The sequence below is a fragment of the Apteryx rowi genome, unplaced genomic scaffold (genome assembly GCF_003343035.1).
Source record: "Apteryx rowi isolate R43461 unplaced genomic scaffold, aptRow1 scaffold_136, whole genome shotgun sequence".
NCBI classification, from domain to species: Eukaryota; Metazoa; Chordata; class Aves; order Apterygiformes; family Apterygidae; genus Apteryx; species Apteryx rowi.
The window spans coordinates 1087766-1101592 of NW_020447597.1; positions in this window are offsets into that span (position 1 = coordinate 1087766).

Genomic DNA, 13827 nt, shown 5'->3' on the forward strand with positions numbered 1-13827 from the left:
CCTTTAAAAAATCCACTCTTTATTTTCTTTTTTTTGTTGTTCCTGCAGTTTTGGGGAGATGACCTTGGGAGGACCAGGGTAAATGATATTTATAACTTACTCTGTGAGCACATGCTGAATAAACAGGATTTTTTTTGTTTCTTTTTTATGTGCTGAACACTCCCAGCTCCTTTTGCCTCCACCCAGAAAACAACACTTCGGGCCTTGAGCATTCAAGTGCCCAGATACATATTAGGAGCCTTCTCTTAGACTTCTATTTAGAAATCTTAATTAATGGATTGACTCCCTAGCAGAAAAGTGCACAGTTAAACACAGTAACAACTACATRCTGAGCAATGACATTACAAGTTCTAATATTTAAAATTAGAAACCTCATTAATATGGTATTAAACACAGCAAGAATGTGGTACTGGTGTGTTGACACGTCCTTCGGAAATCGTGAGCAAGAGGCCACTACACCATGAATTAATGAATTGCTGCAGTTTAATTAGCTGCTGCTCAGAAAACCTCCCTCAGGAGCGTGTCAGCGGTACCCTGGCACATGCTGTGTTTGTTTGGCGGGTTATAATTCATCTACCATACGTTGCTGGATGTGTCCACGCAGTACGCTCTGGGCAGTCAGGAATGGGCTCTGATATCCAGTCTGATCAAAGGCCGTCCGAGGTGCTTACTGAGGCTCTCAGCTCCGCTCCAAGCTGCGCGTTTCGCTAACGCAGTGGCATGGCTTTTGGTGGGATGTGAGTTCAGCTCAGACTATAGCATGGAGACATGTCCATGCCAGTGTGAATTTTCCCACTGGAGGGTCTCAGCCTAGTTGTGAGTAGCTTATTCAGAGCTGGGAGACTGCCACTGGGAGCTGCTTGTTTGAAACTGAGACTTTGCAAGCAAAGCTTTGGATGTGCTGCAGCTCTTCAGCATTAAAAAAAACTCGTATCAAGCAACCAGGCACTATAAAATAATCTGTAGCATCAACAACAGCTGCAGTATTTTCCCTAGATCTGGGCTCAGAGCATTAAAAAATATTTGGCCAGTGCATTCTTTTTCACACTATTGATACAAAGAAAAGTGCCAAGCTTCTAAATGTCAAACTATTGCTAAACTTTGTGGGCTTTAGGAGCTGCAAGTGGAGGAAAGGATCTTTCTTTCTCTTTCCACACATCCTCCTCCTCCCCGCGTGTTTCCTCCAAGGACCTGGGACCAATCTTGTTGGATGTCCATCCGTGGTGGTGCAAAGTGGAGCTGGATCTCCCCTTGTCCCACCTTGCTCCCCTGTGGTACGAGGCCTCCTACCGTGATGCATCTTCTGCGCAACACGCATTTCAAGTTATAGCTTACAGGCTACAACTGTAGCAGTAAATTTAATGGTGCGGGGAGACAGTCCAGGGCACTTCATCTTGACTGTCTATTATGTTGAATTATTAGAAAGGTCTTGGTCATGTTTCTGCCCCTAGAAGTCTCCCTGTCTATTCCCAGGCATCGTTTAGCAATTAGCACAGTCCAGGAACCATTTCCAATAGGCTTATTATAAACAGCTTCCCTGTTTCGGAAGCAAGCAAGTTTAAAAGCATAGCCATGGGCCAATCTGTGCCAGCTGGCCTCACCACTAGGTATGTTTAGTTTACTAGTACTGGCATAGCCCCAGAAGAATGGGACCAGGCCATGCCTAAAGGACCATTCCTGCAAATAATGAGCATTATGTATCCATTATATATAAGGGGTATATATAAAAATACCCATTATTGCAATCATTTAGCTCTGTGATGCTATATCACAGCAGTGCATCAGCCATCAGAGGCCTGTTCTCAGGGCAGCATGTGGCTGTAGGGGCAACTGGTCCCATGTCTCCAGGCCCCGGGTTAGCACCCTAAACGTCTCATCATCCTTCYTCTCACAATGCTTATATCATGTGAAGGACTATAAACAACACCAAGGAACACAGGAAGAGGCAAGAGAAATATTTTTGTGAGGACAAAACATTTCAAAACACTCTCTAGTTGAAGATTAGAAAGGACTGAAGCTATCCAGACGTTTGGAGCGGTAATATAGTGAAACACCTGGCCCAGAGTGTCTCTGTTTTGTTGCAGGAGGACCCATGAAAAAGCCTGTGAAAGGAAATGATTTAGGGAGTCCTGGTTTCTGCACAGACTTTTTTTTTTTTTTCTCTAGTCACTTCAGGAAATAGTTGAATTTTCATTTGCTATGGTGTTTGCTGTTCTTTGGAAGAGCTTTTCTAGTCAAAGTAAAGGTTTACGGAACCTCGCAGGCTGCAGCCTCCTGCCACAGCCTTAATGGTGGAAGCTTGACTAGGACCGTGAAGTCTCCTCAAACAGTCAGGGGTTTTTCCAGGAAGGAGCACTTTGCCATTTGTTTCTCTTTCTCTTCTCTGCTTTTTTGTGAAGCAGTTGGTTATAGCAGCACTTTGTCTTCACTGAGGAACAAGCCTTTAATCCCAAAGGACAGCAGAATGGTAGCTTGAGGCTTTTCAGACGTTTGAGTGTTTGGATACCTTAAACAGAGGGGAAGAAAGAGAAAGAAAGCTTCAGCTCTTCATCTGAAGGCTCTGTCTGACTCACCAGCTACTGGACAGCAATCTGGAAAGTTTTAAGCTCTCCTGACGGTTTTGGACATTAATAACTGAGGTGATATAYACTTTTCTGAGACTGCCAACAACCTCATCTATCACAAGTTTTAGACAGGAACCTGTAAATGATTTTTATATCACTTAATGCTTCTTCTGCAGAAGATGTTTTGCTCATTGTCAGAAATACTGGCATTATTCACAAGAAGACCCTGCAAAGTGGTGGAAACTGACACTGGAAACTTGGCAGGGGTCTGTGGGAGATGAYTTGCTCCACAGTCCTTCTCTGCTCATCCCTGTACTGGTGCAAAGCCTCCCAGACCTGTAATTGGGTTGTGCTGAGGAAACTCCTGCCTCAGAGCCATGCATCCCTGTGGCATGTGAAATTTTTGTAGCCATGAGCATGGAGGGCTGCTGTCTAGCAGAAAGACTGAGACCTGTTTCTACTAAGCGCTCTCAAAGTTTCCCATTAGCTACCAGTGTTTGTGTATTTAAAAGATAAGGACTCTTGTCACAGCTCCCAGTGGCTGCAAGTTATTTCTATATTAATTATGCCTGCCATTTGTCTGCAGGGATTTTTCCAAAGCTGTAATAAAAATGACATCTCTAACATACCACTAACACAGCAGGTTGAGATTACAGCTGAAGAAAGAGTGTCCAGGGAAGGCTGCAGCCATGGGGGTCAAAACAAATATCTGGGTAGATCTGTTGCCCTCTGACTGTGAAAGATGTGCAGATGCTGATGCACAAGCTCACAGAGCGGTATTTGAGCTGTAAGCGGCATGTCTAAAAGCAGCGTAAAGACTTCATTGATCATGGGGACCCCTTTGTACTGTATATATCTTACTAAGGTGAGAAGATATTGTGTATAGATGAAATGTATTTCTTCTAACAGAGCCTAGCACACTCTTCCCATTTCTGTGGCTTCCGTGATGTCCCAGGCTTGGGCACTGTTGGTGGCTTGCTCTGATGAGGGAGCCTCAGTGCCACTAGGCCTGGCCATGCCCAGGATCTTGCAAGGAGCCAACACCTGAGTTAGCAACTGTCRTGATCTGATATTGCCCCTTTTCCCTCTTGCACTGGTTCTGCCACTCTTTAGTCAATGGGGTGATGGGGGCTTTGGGGTTATACTCAGCTATTTCTAAATGTTCACGCATGCACCATCTCTCTCTTGGTAGCTGGGCAGCGAGGCTTGGGGGCCTGGCTGGGCCAGCACATTTATTCCAGCTTCCCTGCCCGCTGCTCTCCTCAGCGAAGGCTTTGGCTTGAACTCAGGCAGAGCTTTGCACTGATTTCAGTGGGAAGAGGCCTCAGCTCTGTTTGACCCTCTGTTTTCTTTTAAAAAGTACTCAAAACACAAATTCAGGCTGCTTCGAGGGCCAGACACTTTCCTGGCCAACTGCAAGAAGCCTCCCTGATCTGGCTGCAGGACAGCGGTCACAATTGCACTTGGATGAGTTGTTCTCAAACAGCATTTCCAATGCATTAGGCAAAAAAGGCTTTTTGTTTGATGTCAGCTGTGATGCAAGTATTTTCATTCACAACACACTTTCTTCCACAGACATTTTTATTATTTGGATGGGTGCAAATGGTGAGTGCTGTGTCTCAGATGCCACTGCAGTGCAGTTTTGATTTGTTTCTTTTTTTTTTTTTTTTTTCACTCTATACTATCACCACCAGATTTTATCTACTGCCCCTAAATGTTGCTCTCTGGGGCTGTGAATCAGCCCTTTTGCACAGGATGCCATTCTTTTTCTTTTAATTAGCACTAAACTAATCCCTCAGGYACCTTTTAACCATATAGAAACACTATTCATCTCACTTTTTTTTCCTCCCTATTTCATTTTTCTATTCAAAGTGATCATAAACTATGAATTAAATGTCATTAAATATAAAMGTGGAATAGCTGCAAGTTCCCTGCAGCCCTAGCACAACAGCAAAGAAGCGCAGTGCAATTGCAAAGTCTTGCTGGTAAAGGTTTTCTATTAGGGTTTAGTGCGGTTGAGGACAGCATCACCACACAAGCCAAAATGACCGGGGACTGGCTTCCTTGCAAAGTGCCAGTCACCTAGAGAGAAGAAGGGTACCTTGCTGGGACTTTGCAGTGCACCCAGCAGTTGGCTGTGCACTAGAGGCTCAGCTCAKAAGCAAAATGTGGGAGAAAAGCGATGTGAAATGCATACAGCCAGTGTGAAGAAACAGGATAGAGCAGGGGTGAATAAAGAGGTGTTAAAAAGAAGAGAAAAAGCAGCTGCAGAGGAGGAAGCGGGGGACAGGAATGATGCCATATGCTGGAAAACCTCAGCAGGCCAAGGAAAGACTACAGATACAGCGCAGGACTCATCCAGGACAGCATTTCCTGCTCACTCGGGTTGTGACTAAACCGGTATCAGCTGGGGAATGYGGATTTTCTTGCAATGTTTCTATACTGGCAGAAGCCCCACAATTATAGATGAAAGGGGCTTTTTCTGGAGTTACACAAGCAATATACACACAGCAGTGCTTTTTCACTAGTATGGGGTGATTTGTGAAGAAGAGTCTGGCCGGGCTGAGCATCCTACTTCAACTGCCTTGGCAAACCTTTTCTAGCATAAACCTGACCTGAGCAGGGTGGGAGCGTGGTCTCCTCTAACCTACCTTTGCTGGATAGTTATTTCTTGCATGGCCATACTTCAAAACCCACCTGGGCCCCCACCCCAGTCCCTCCTTCTGCCCTCCCAAGACAGAACATTAAAAGAAACCGAGTCAAGCAAGTGATGGCAGAAACCTAGGTAGGCGCATGGCAGCACTTGCAGCTCTCCCAGCCAGCCCTGGATTTGAGCAGGTGCCCCGCAGAGCTGCAAGCAAGGCATGCTGAAACTCAAGGGCCTGCTGAAAAGCCTAAGAGGTTCTTATCTTCTGTGACTTGGGAAAGTTATAGCAGATGTTTATTATACTAGCCTAGCTGTAAAATGGGGCTAATAAAAACTTGCCCCCTTGCAGGAAGGAAAAAGAAGTAAATGCTCCAGATTACAAGCTATAATGAAAAAATATGGGTTTTTTTTGTCTGTGAAAAATACAGAAAATCCCTATGGTTGCACAGTCTCTGGAGATACAGAGCACTCACCTTCCCTCAGTATCTGCTGTTGGGCACTAAATGCAGTAGCTGCCCTTGAGCATCATGCTGCATAACCTCTGGTGGGCTGGTGCTGTCTTAGCACCACGTTAACCGATTTCAAGGTGAGGACCATCAGCCAAGGAGGCCCACAAAACCTAGCAGCTAGAGAGGGCAGCAGGAGCGGAAAAGGAGTAGCCGAAGGAGGTGAAATGCTGATGCCTGCCCTGGGTCACCAAGAGGTTCTTGTGAAGGGGGGCATGAGGACCTCTGTCAGATCCAGCCTGGTCAGCCACAGGGACCCACATGCACACGAGAACAATGAGAATAATAACAGAGAATAAACAGAAAAAATTTCACCCAAAAGAAAACGTTGTGGATTAAGGTAGCGGGTTAGATTTGCCTGGACAGATCCCAGGCACTTGATCCCTGGGAATCACCCTCTAAATACAGCTTTCCCATCAGAGGAGCACAGCTCCACTTCATTGAAGCCTGACTGAGCCCYGGTCTGCAGCATAATGGCCTTACTGAGAGCTAAGCATTGGCCATAAGGCCTGTTTTTTAACATGCCAAAATAATCCTAAGGGGGAAGAAAAGGGGTGTAAAGCTGGAACCAGATTCCAGGGTGGATTTTTTTTTTCTTTTGGTGAAAAATGACTTCTCAGAGAAACAGCTGCTATGGGAGGGAGGGAGTTTATGGCATCTGGGCAAAGTAATACTTTGTTCCCTCATAAAACACAGTAATTGCTCTGAGTGCAACTGGTATAAATCAGTGTAACTTACTGACTTTGGCTATGCTGGTGTTTCTTACTTCAGCTGAAAAGTAGGCCCACAGCTTTTGATAGAAAGATCTATGCAAAATTTAAAAGCTTCAGCCCTTGTTCAGTCATTTACTACTAGGCATGAAGGGAGTGCAAAGTGACGTGCAAGTGATCTGAAGGAAATACGTCTGTCAGGGTTTAACTTCTGTCTCTGCCTGTCAACCCTTTGCTGCCTTTAGAAGCAGCCAGGCTTGTGACTGTATGTTTGACCATGTTGGCTGGGTCAGAAACAATTTGTCAAGCTAATCCTTTAAGTGGCTCCACAGGAGTCTATCATCTCCTGAAATTATTCTTCCCCTAGGATTCCCACACACCTACACACACCCATTGCATCATGATGCCAAAGGGCTTCAGTACTTGGCTCATGGTGCAAGTACTCACAAACCAGGAGGATGGAACAAAAGCTTTCTGGAGAAAATAACAGTGCGTTAGAGTCAGAGAGGCTGGGTCTTCAGCAAAAACTCTGGATAGTTTGGAAAAATCTTGTTTGATGCTTGCATCACATGTGGCCACTTAACAAATTATCTCTCAAAAGAGTATTGTCCCACAGGAGTTAAAAGGCAGGTCAATGGAGGTAATAATGTGCTTAGTTCCTATTAGTCTGTGTTAGGTCCCTAAGTAACTTTGTGAATTTGGACCAGTCATCCCATTCTTGGGAGAAGATGATACAGGACTCTCTTTCACACATTTTGAGGAGAGAGCAAGGAACTGACTACCTCCTTTCTGGGTGCTTCACCTCCCCCAGAGTCCCCCTCGGGTGAAGGAGAGTCATGGTGAGGCCCATCTTTCCCCCTGCTCTAAGAGTTGCTACACACTGGCCTACTGCTTCTGAGCAAAGTGAAGGTGGTCACCACCCGAGGCTGGAAGACACCCCAGGTAACACAATCTGACCTGTGTAACACTTAAATTCCTTACTTCTGCTTGGAGTTTTGAACAGAAAGTACTCAGTTGGAGTTTCTCTGCACTTCGGGCAAGGCTGAGATGCAGAATTTAATGGTGCTGCTTTGGCCTTCTCAGTTTTTAAACCAGCCATTCGGTTGGTTAATTGTTCCTGCTATTTTTCATCTCAACTTGGGCTTTATTTCAGACTTAAATCCCCCTTGTTTTTCACTGCTACCAGTATCTTGCACAACCTGATCAAGGCCTAGATGCTTCTCATCCCCTTTGCAAAATGCAGCTCTGAGGTCACATCTGAGTTCACCAGCTTTCATACTCTAATAGCTTCTCCCACCTCTACCTGGCTGCTTGTGGTCTTCTGTGTCTCTGTGCTATGCTGCCAAATACAGTAACACCTGCATGCAGGTTTCATGACACCATGTTGCTGCAGAATTGTAATCTTTGTCTACTGCATCACTGAAATGCTCTTGTGATAGCAGAATCCATTCTGCTTCATTTCAGGTTTCTCAAGATCGGTGTGTGCCCTAAGGAAAGCTTGTCATCGTAGTCATAAATTCTTGTGATAGATGCAAGGTTAAAAGCCTATTTGAGGTATAGCCCAACAGCCTTTCATGCTTGCCAGTTTGTCAAACTTGCCAGTTGTGCCAGCTTTGGTAGTTAGCACCAAGGGAACAATATATTCAGCATCCATCCACCCCGTTTGGATTTGCCAGTCCAACCATCAGCCATTAATTCCAAGCTGGATTCACTGTGACTGAGTTTTGTGGTAAGTTCAGAGCAAGCACTTCAGATCTAGAGTAAATTCCTGCCTTTTACCTAGAGATTCTGTTCTTGAGGTACCTTGCCAAAATCTTTTATACAAAAGACTTTTCACTGAAAATTCATCTTTCTGTTTTTTATTGATGTACTTGAGCAATTATTATTGTTCAAATGCAATTGTTTTTATAAGAGGTTTGAAATCAAAAATGTAGCCATCATGTTGTTGGTGTTTTATTGGTTTTATTTTTCCTTCTAATTTTTTTCCCAAAATAAGAAAAAGATTTCAGATTATTCCGTCCTTTTTTTTTTTTTTTGGTCTTAATTTTGAACCCGATTTGATCTTCAGCCTTTCAATCCAGGGTGATCCATCTGCTTTGCTATGGAAAGGCAATAATACTCTATTCTATTTACTGATGCAGAATTGGAATGACGTGAATGCACTTTTTGCGTGCGAGATGTTGATCTGCGGGGGATGAACTGACAATCAACATCAAGTCTCTTTCCTCTTCATCTTGGGCTCTCAAGTCACTTTACACTGCTTGACACATGCAGACGATATCACTACTCTCATTCAACGAACGGTGGTGGCACATGTAAAATACTGATGTAAGCTGGTTGTGGCTCCACTGACTCATTATTTATCATCGTGGTTGCAAATGTGGTTCACTATGTAGTACTTCTGTGTGTGAGTACATATATGATAATAAAAGTCAGTCATGAAAAATATTAGCTAACCCCCAAAACTTGCAGGTTATGCACATGAAACAAAAAGAATAGGCAAACTTCTTTCGGTCTATTGTGCTAAAACATCGCAATCTTCACTGGAGAAGCTAAGCAAAAAGGTAAATTCTCCCTTCACAAGCAAGAAGGAATACTAACTGTTGCTAATTGCAATGGTGCTTTTCGATGTGGATATTCATGCATTATGAAAGAGCCAAGACTCCTTAATCAGCACTGACCATTGCACAGATGTTGGGTGGGGTTTGCAAAGCCATAATAGGAACTGGGCGTCCAAATCCCCTACAAGTTAGGGTGATATGACATACAAAATTCCTTAGTCAGCTTTGAAAAACAGCTGTAACATTTAAAAATATCCATTCCTGCCGGCTTTGATACAATGGCCTAGAAGATAGTCAGCTTCACTGACTTTTCCTCACTAGCCTTTCTAGAGAGTGTTTGCCTGGGAAGCAGCCAGAATAAGCTACGGAGACATTGCCTCTCTTAGGGTGATAGCAGAACGCATGAGGAACAACAGCTTAAGGAAAAGGAGATCTCCTACACACAACAATAAATACCAGCTTTTGTAATGACTCAAAATCTGTGCTGTGAAATGTGGTATTTTCCAAATACAACCATATGGCCAGCCTCCTAAGATCTGAGTAAGTCTGGCAAGAATCCTGATGCAAAGCTGTCTTTCTTTCCTTGATGGCACATCAGATCTCAGCTGAAGTTTGCTGAGTTTTAGCCACTGCTGGAAGCAAAGGATCTTCCTTGGGCAGCTGGAAAACCAAGAGAGGGAGCTCACATCATCGTGACCAAGGGCCATGCTAGAGGATTCATGCCTGTAGAGGCAGGAACTAGTGACCTCACAGCTTTGGGCCAGATCAATGTCATGGAAATAGAAACTCAAAAGCATTGACTATCACACTTCCTATTAACCAAATTCTCTCACCACCTGAAACTTATATAAAAATCCCTGCTAGGAGGGTGTCTCTATGTTTCAAAGACCAAATGAGAACCATGTGGAGGATCTTTGGCTTTGTGATCATGTTTATTTTTCTAGTTTCATATAAGGAGGAGCTATGGGCCTTAAATCCATAATTACTACTATATAAGCCACTGCTATACACTGTAGCTGGAGCAAGTTAGAGAGTATATGAGCCTGTCATATAATACAGAGCCTTGGCTGTGATGCTGTTACGGTGAAAGACCAAGAAATTAAATTTAGCCAAGAGAATTATATGATGTGGTTGCCTGCAAAAGCAGGAAAACAACCTTGATGTTCCAGCTGTATGTGTGAAGTTCTTATGAAAACAATTAACCTTTCAGCTTTGCCACTTAGTCGGTTGTTTTTTTCCAACTCTGCATGGTAAAATGTTTCTAATGCAATACATTTTCTGTTGCCTAGTATCTCCTATGCAAAATATTATAGTCTAAACATTCAAGCTCAAACTATGACATAACTCAGCTCTGTATACTGAAGGGTTCTGATGGCTTTTCTCTTTGAAAGAGTTCAGATGAAATGACTTAACTGTCGTTAACTTGGTGTGTGTGTGTGTGTGTGTGTGTGTACGCGCGTATGTTCATAAGGTAGTTTCAAAGGATGTTTCACTTTCGATAAATTGTAGGTATTTCCAGGAGGAGGGAGGAAAGCATGGTTCTAGTCAACATGCCTCTGCGCATTGTTTCACTACCACATCACTAAAGTCTTTGGTATTTCAGATTAAAGAGCAATGACCTAAATAGTCTGAGAATGTGTTTTTCTTACTCACTAAGAGCTATACCTTATGTGGGAGCAGAGTTGGCCTCAGTATCACTAAGTCTCCCGATCTCTCTCTCTCAGTCAACCCACACTTACTCTGTGCTACTTAAGCCTCCTTGTTGGATTTGACTGGGTTATTCCCACCAGGGTGGTTCCCTATGAGGAARAGTAGCAAAGTCAGGAAGGAAAACAGATGTACATTCAAACACTGGGTCACCTGTGCTGCTGCAAATGTCAGTGGTAACAACAGTTTGGGCTTCAAAGATGTTTGGGCTTAAGGACCCAGGATGGAAGACGGAAGAAACGTAGAATTAGATGAATACATGGGAAAGGGATCATGAGAGTGCTCTTCTCTGCATCAGAATGAAAGGAACTTGGTGGGAAGATGGATTAAAAGAGGTACAAAGAAAGAACAGGATGAGCAACAGGGACAAATAGGATACAGAGAGATGGGGAAGGGGTATTGACTTTTTAAAGGAGGAATTGAAACAGAGGGCCATAGAAGGAGTGCAAGGACTCCTAGGAAACCTGGAGAGAGATGGGATGGACCAAAGAGCTGCGTCCAGTACAACAGGGAGGATTTGGGAGTCAGCCACTAACAAAAACAAGATGTTTTACAAAATTCCATACTTAAAAAAGGCTTTTTTACCAAACTGACAGTCAAGCTGAATACCTTAGGAGGGGTGACCTAAAAATCCGCTCATACATACTTACCTGCCAAGTCTACCAGATGGATAAGACTGTAATTAGGAGGCTATAAGGCCACACTGTGATATTTAGTTCAAAATTAAAACCTTTTTTCAAATTCCAGAGGAATATCTTGGCTCAAACTGGAGCTGAGCAGTGAGTGGGAAAAGATATATCTGGTTGTTCACAAACATGAGTCAATACCGAAGCCTTTTAAATCTGTGCTCTGCTTACCACCTCTATAGGCAGCTGATTAACATTGAGGTTGCTGGGCATAATAGTTCTCAAAGGTATTCAGTTTTGTACATTACATTTTGTGTTGTGCAATATTGTGTTGCAGAAGAGAGTAGGTTCACAGTATTGTGAAAGGACCAACAGTGAAGTTTATCTGAGCATTACTTTATATTTCCTTTTGGAATTTATTTTCTTCTTTTTTTTTCTTTTTCTTTTTCTTTTATGATAAACATGTGAAGATTTAAAAGGCAATTGAGATTAATTACTTCTTGGGAAACTGTCCTGTTTGAAACACTACCAAAGCCAGTGCATACAGTAGGGAAAGAACTTTTTCATATGCATTTATATTGTAAATATGCACCTATATAAAATAATAAAAAACATATATTTAGAATTTACTAGGATTTAAATGAATTAGATATTATATTTAGTACTCTGATGTCCAAGCAATAGCCTTTTAAGGTCTCTTTAACAGACGTTTTGGGATATTGGGTTGATTCATTGAAATTGTTAGTCTCATGGCCCATTTTTCCCCTAAAGTGATTATTTGGCTCTGTGCAATGATACAGCCTGGCATACAGCTATATCAAGCCCATTTCCCACAAACAATAGCTCATTTAACATCAGTATTTCACAGGGATTTGGCTAGTATTCTGGAGAATTTGATTTCTTGGAACAATACAGWGCAGGGACAAAGAACGTTAGCTGGGAGAAGGTCCCTTGTGTGTGGAATGAAAAATAGGAGAACCACTATATAGAGCGAAGTGACCTAAACTACTTTCGGACAAGTTAAAATGAATTTGTGTAATGGTTTAAAGAAGTGGCAACATATTTGATGATTAATTAAAAATATATGTACAACAATAAAGATTCACCAAACTTTTAGAGTAAAGCTAAGGAGGAACAGTCCYGGAGGTTCCTGCAGAGCATTGGTGACAACATCTTGACACAGGTGGTGGAGGAACCAACAAGGAGAGGTGTGCTGCTGGACCTCGTACTAACAAACAAAGAAGGACTGGTTGAAGATGTGAAGGTCGGGAGCAACCTTGGCTGCAGTGACCATGAGATGGTGGAATTCAGGATCCTGCGAGGAGGAAGCAGGGCAAGAAGTAGGATTGCAACCCTGGACTTCAGGAGAGCAAACTCCTGGGTAACCATGGGTTAGGGCCCTAGAAGGAAGGGGCGTTCAAGAGAGCTGGTTAATATTCAAACATCACTTCCTCCAAGCTCAAGAGCRGTGCATCCCTATGAGTAGGAAGTCAAGGAAAGGAGGTAGGAGACCTGCATGGATGAGCAAGGAGCTCCTGGCAAAGCTCAACCRGAAGAAGGAAGTCTACAGAAAGTGGAAAGGGGGACAGGCCACTTGGGAAGAATATAGGAACATTGTCAGAGTATGCAGGGATGCGACGAGGAAGGCTAAGGCCCATTTGGAATTAAATCTGGTTAGAGATGTCAAGGACAACAAGAAGGGCTTCTTCAAATACATCAGWAGCAAGAGGAAGACTAGGGAAAATGTGGGCCCTTTGCTGAATGGAGTGGGTGCCCTGGTGATGAAGGATACAGAGAAGGCAGAGTTACTGAATGCTGCCTTTGCTTCAGTCTTTACTGGTAAGACCAGTCCTCAGTAATCCCAGACCCTGGAGGCAAGAGAGAAAGTCTGGAGGAAGGAAGACTTTCCCTTGGTCGAGGAGGAGTAGGTTAGAGATCATTTAAGCAAACTTGACACCCACAAATCCATGGACCCCGATGGGATGCACCATGAGTGCTGAGGGAGCTGGTGGATGTCATTGCTAAGACACTCTCCATCATCTTTGAATGGTCATGGAGAACAGGAGAGGTGCCTGAGGACTGGAAGAAAGCCAATGTCACCCCAGTCTTCAAAAAGGGCAAGAAGGAGGACCCAGGGAACTACAGGCCAGTCAGCCTCACCTGCATCCCTGGAAAGGTGATGGAGCAGCTCATCCTGGAGGCCATCTCCAAGCATGTGGAGGACAAGAAAGTGACTGGCTGGGTAGATGAGGGGAGAGCAGCGGATGTTGTCTATCTCGATTTCAGTAAGGCTTTCCACACTGACTCCCATARCATCCTCATAGACAAGCTCAGGAAGTGTGGGCTAGATGAGTGGACAGTGAGGTGGATTGAGAACTGGCTGAATGGCAGAGCTCAGAGAGTTGCGATCAGCAGTGCAGAGTCTAGTTGGAGGCCTGTAGCTAGCGGTGTCCCCCAGGGGTCAGTACTGGGTCCAGTCTTGTTCAACTTCTTCATCAATGACCTG